Genomic DNA, 6,023 nt, shown 5'->3' on the forward strand with positions numbered 1-6,023 from the left:
ATTCAACAGTTAACACATTTGCCACATTACTCTCTCTCTCTCACTCATACTCTCTCTCATCATTGGAAAATTGCCTGCATACATCATAATGCTTTACTCCTAATTACTTTGGCAGATAGTCCCTGGAAACAAGAACATTCTCTTGGTAACCTCAATGGCTTTATTGTGCCCAGAAAAATTAACAGGAATTCCATAGTATCACCTAACAATCAGCCTCTGCCTCAATGCCTCCAATTGTTCCCAAATGTCTTTTATGGTTGTTCTCTTTTAATTTTTGAACGAGGATCTAATCGAGGTTGGTATCTTGCTTTTGGGTGTATGTCTCTTTAGCCCCTTTCCATCTGTGACAGCCTCCCATTTCTTCCTAGAACGTTGACTTTTTGAAGAATCCAGGCCAGTTTTCCTGCAGAATGTTGTTTCATCTTCAGGAAATACCCTACTGTGTGCATCTTGGTGTACTTTACCTTCCTTGTCCTCTGTATTTTTGATAGACTGTAAGTTGGGTCTGAGGCATAAGGTAACCTTTAAAGGTATTGAACCTGTGCTTCTGTGGAAGCCTCCCTCAGTCACATTCCCAGATTGCGTAACTCCTTTGAATTTATGATTTGTTATTTAACCAGCACACGCATGGTAGTTATCTCTGTCCTTCACTGCCTCTGGGAGCGGGTTAACTCTGCACCAGATGGAAGTACCCCATTAGAAAGAAATGATCTTGGGACTGTGGAACACAGCACAAAGCACTGCAAAGCATCATTGATTTCTGCCCCCTCTCCCTCATTACATGAACACAATTAACAACTGGAGCTTGGAAGCAAAGGGGAATATTCGATCCTAGAGGAAAGTCTCACTCTTAATCTCAACCTGATCCTACCCAGGGAGCAGGGCATTCCCCTTGCCTCAGATCCCACATCTGGATACCATTTCCTCTGAGCTGCTTCATGACTGTAGCCGTCCTGAGTCCACAAGCACATCTGGTGGGCAGTACAGGAGAAACTGCAGTCGTGTGCAGTGTTAGACCTCCATGATACCACTCAACTGAGTCTCAGCACCTTCCCTCATCGGTCCTGCTGCTAAAAAAATTGAATATTATACATGAAAATGGAGAGATGAACCATGAGAGGCAATGGACTCTGAGAAACAATCTGAGGGTTCTAGAGGGGAGGGGGTGGGAGGGTGGGTTAGCCTGGTGATGGGTATTAAGGAGGGCACGTTCTGCATGGAGCACTGGGTGTTATATGCAAACAATGAATCATGGAACACTACATCAAAAACTAATGATGTACTGTATGGGGACTAACATAACATAATAAAATTAAATTTAAAAAAAAAAGAAAGAAAAATGGTGAGGGAATAAACCAGATAAAGTAGGTCAAGAAAGACAAAGGGGTGGGGAGAAATGATTTCTGATGAATCTTGGAAGTACTAATTCAGTGTCACCCAGATCTGAAAATGGAATATAGATTTTCTGTATCAGGAGAGTTGGAGTCTCACCAGCCAGGTGTAAAAACAGCAGTCAAAGTTTATTGAATGGGTGCTCAAGGCCAAGCACTCATCTTGTATGTCATTATCCCATTTGAAGCCTTGTAGCCTCTGAGTTGGGTATGATTATCATCTGTAAATTTGAGGCTCAGAGCGGTTAAGTAGTTTCTCTAAGCCACACAGCAATTAATTGGATGAACTGAGATTCAGACCCCACCCAGCATATGAGATTCACGAGCCTGACCATTAATCACTATGCCGTGATTTTTCTTTGTGGCCCAAGAAAAGCATCTGGGAAGGAAGAGGCCGCTGGTGAGCCATTATGTATCCAAGACCTACAAGGGACCTCAAACCCACTAAGTATGTGGAGCCCATCATGGGGCTTATCATGGGGCTTGATCCTACGACCCTGAGACCATGACCTGAGCCAAAACCAAGAGTTGGACACAACCAACTGCGTCACCCAGGCACCCCTCCCATTTCATTTTTCAATTCCTGGGCACACAGGAAGATTATTTTTTCTAGCTTCCCTTGCAGTCAAGTAGGGGCCATGGAATTATGGGTGAAAACTGCACTTCATATTTCTGGCTTCTTTTGTGCTGCCTGTTGTTTGGTGCCCTGACCTGACGGACCAACTTTAAACTGTCCTCATATAGCCGGAGGCACATGGGTGAGCAAGCCCTTTGTGTGCCAATCCCTGTCACATCAAAGGAAGCAAATGTGGCCTCCAAAGATGACCAAGCAATGTGTCAAGCAGTTGGAAATCTGTACGCAGATTGACAGATTCAGGTTCCTCCCCACTTATCCCTCCCCCTAGATCTGCTCATTCTATACCCGCGATGGCACCCAATAGGCTCACTCTGGGTGCAGGTGCAGTGAGATACAGAAAATGAGCTCAATGTGAATCCATGCCTTATTTATGAAACTCCAAACAGCTGGTACCCCTTCCAGCCCCCCAGAAAGTGAAAACGAAGGGCTGCTTTCAGAGTGCATGCACCCAGTGAAACTGGCTTTGCTCGGGTGCCAAGGCCAGGTCAGTGCTGGAAGCAGAGTGTTCCAGCTGTCTGCAACATCCATGCGGTCAGCACCAGTGCGGAGCGGGTGAGAGGGCAGCAAGGTTGGAGGTGTGTCTGGACACTGGCATCAGCATTTCTTTGCCAACACACTCGTTTATAAATAACCCATCTCTTTGTGCATCTTCTCAAAAGCCACCTATTCCATGAAAATCTCTGGACACTGGAAATAATTAGGTCAAAGGACATAAAATACTGCTGAAAACAAACAAATCACTCCTTTTGCACTTGCAATATCTCTGCATGGCATCCTCTGCATTCTTTTGGCTAAGGATTGAAATGGAGACACTTATGGAAGAAATGCTAATTGAAACAAAAAGACACTTTTTTTTTACATATCAGATTGGCAAAGACTTAAAAGTTTAATAAAACCTGGGATAGGTGAGGATGTAGGGAAATAATCCCTTTCACACATTGTTAGTCAAATATAAAGACCTCTGTGGAGGGCATGGTAATATCTGTAAACCAATTTTTATGAACATGACCCTTGACTTGGCAACTCCACTTCTAGGAATTTATCCTACAGATATGGTTGCACAAGTGTGCAAAAATGTACAAATAAAAAATGTTCACTGCAACATTGTAATTTTAAAAAAATCTGGATATAACTTAAATGTCCATCAGTAGGTGACTGACAGAAAATATATCTATAAAAATAATACTATGTAGCTATTAAAAAGAATAAAGCAAGCCTGTATGTGTTGAAATAAAATATGCCAAGATATATTATTGAATATGTAAAAAATAATCACTTAAAAAACACGTTTCATAATAGTGTATGCAAATGTTAAATATGTATTTTCAGGGTTTGTGCATGCATGGAAAACTCTGGAAGGATATATAGGAAATTGGTTTTTGTTTTTTTTTAAAAACAAGTCTAGTTTTTATTAAGCAGTTTTACACAACCAGCTGTTCACAATCTGCAGTTAAAACATTGTGCATTCGCAGCCATTCAGTTATAAAATCTTCAAACAGGGGATATATAGGAAATTGTTAGCCATGGTTACCTTAAAGGAGGTGTGTGAGGGAAACTTTTTTTTTTTGAAGATTTTATTTATTTATTTGAAAGAGAGAGAATGAGAGAGAGAGCACATGAGAGGGGGGAGGGTCAGAGGGAGAAGCAGACTCCCCGCCGAGCAGGGAGCCCGATGCGGGACTCGATCCCGGGACTCCAGGATCATGACCTGAGCCGAAGGCAGTCGCCCAACCAACTGAGCCACCCAGGCACCCTGAGGGAAACATTTTTATTTTTCATCTTTTATATCCTTCTCTACTGTTGAAGTTTTTAAATGGGCATGCACTACATTTATAATTTTTTTAAATTGGCTTCCATTTTTTAGAAAGAGTGACACTGCCAATTCCTGGGTCATGCTCAGAATTTCCACGTTCCTCTTTTCTATAGAACATACTGACCACAAACACCACTCAAGGCTGAAGGAAAACTGTTGCAAGAAAGGGAAAGGAACATAAGCTATGTTGTTCAAGAGGGCCTGTTTTCCTACTGTCCTCGAAAATCCTTCCGTCCTTCTGGTTTTTCTATTTATTGCAGAAAGTTCTGCCATCCATTTATGATCACCACCCCACTCCACCCCCCCACCCCTTCACCACCCCACCACCCCACTCCACCACCCTACCCCTTCACCACCCCACCACCCCACTCCACCACCCTACCACTACCACCCCCAAACCCTGTCTTCCCTACCATAGTAAACAGCACCACCATCCACTTAACTGCTCAAGCCAAAAATCCAAATTCATTTCTGTAGTAGATATAATATTCTATGTTTCAGCGTATCCCATTTCATTTTTTTTAGACTTTTTCAAAAAGATTATTTATTTGAAAGAGAGAGAGAGAGAACACGCACACGCATGAGCGAGAGCAGGAGAGGGGTAGAGGGAGAGGAAGAGAATCTCAAGCAGACTCCCCACTAAGTGTGTGGAGCCCATCATGGGGCTTATCATGGGGCTTGATCCTACAACCCTGAGACCATGACCTGAGCCAAAACCAAGAGTTGGACACTTAACCAACTGTGCCACCCAGGCACCCCTCCCATTTCATTTTTCAATTCCTGGGCACACAGGAAGATTATTTTTTCTAGCTCCCCTTGCAGTCAAGTAGGGGCCATGGAATTATGGGTGAAAACTGCACTTCATATTTCTGGCTTCTTTTGTGCTGCCTCAGAGGTCACACAGACATTGTGTTCTGAATGGTAAAGCCACAAGATGAAGGAGGCTCTGTCTACCTGGGTCCCTGCATGTGGAGTACGTGGAAGAGAGTGCCCCTCGTGCTACTTACCAACCAGTGTTGGGAGACATAATGTTAGCTGGAAATGAACTTTGGTTGTAGTAAGCCACTGAGATTTGGGGTGTGGTTACTATGTGCTAGCCCAGCATTAAGTATTTAATATATGGTCTTTCCTTCACCCCAGACATTTAACTAATTCACAATCCTAGAGACCCTAAAACATATTCTGAATGTTCCCAGCCTCCAGCAGGCCCACTACCACCGCCACAGCATACCAGGGACTCGTTATGACCCACCTACCAACAGCGCTGGTGTCTTCATCCTCATGGAGTCCCAGCTTGTGTGATATCAGTGTCTAAAATCCCATTTTAAAGTGTGCTTTCTTGGACCGTTTTTGGTGCCAATCCTCAGAGGCTGGGTTCCCTGGGAAACTGATTCAGAGATAGAAGTTGGCATGTGGAAAGTGTATTAGGGAGTGATCACAGACTCATACCTGTGAGTGAAGGGAATAGAGCGGGAGTGCGTGTCTAAGGGATCAGTAGTGTTTTACTTCTTAAACTGAGTGATAGATAGGTGGGTATTCATTTTATTAATATTCCTTAATCTGTGCCTTTATTTTACATACACTATTGTAAATAAGTGATGTATTCCACAATTTTAGAAGTTTGTGTTTTGTTTTTAAGTTTTAAGAGAGGTGGATCACAGTGTGTACTCTGATAAAATGCTTCAACATCAGAATTCCTGGCATTCCTGGTATGTTACCTTGGACAACCATTTAAGTTCTCTATACTTCAGTTTCTTCATGTATAAAATGGATATTGTAATAACATTTACTTCATATAGTTGTGGTGAAGGATAAATGAGATTATTCATGAACAGTGGGTTAAATAGCATCCCTCTAAAATTCACATCCATCTGGAACCTTAGAATGTTTCCTTATTTGGGGGTGCCTGGGTGGCTCAGTCAGTTAAGCATCTGCCTTTGGCTCAGGTCATGATCCCAGGTCCTGGGATCGAGCCTCGCATCAGGATCCCTGCTCAGCGGGGAGTCTGCTTCTCCCTCTCCCTATAACTCTCCCCCTGCTTGGGCTCGTGCTCTCGCTCTCTCTCTCTCAAATAAATAAATCTTTTTAATAAAGAAAAAAAAAGAATATTACTTTATTTGGTAATACAGCCTTGGCAGATGTAATTAACTAAGATGAGGTCCTACTAGATTGGGGCAGACCC

Source organism: Mirounga angustirostris, unplaced genomic scaffold (assembly GCF_029215605.1).
Source record: "Mirounga angustirostris isolate CCGP_5_RB_7025 unplaced genomic scaffold, mMirAng1.0.hap1 SCAF_5, whole genome shotgun sequence".
Lineage (NCBI taxonomy): Eukaryota > Metazoa > Chordata > Mammalia > Carnivora > Phocidae > Mirounga > Mirounga angustirostris.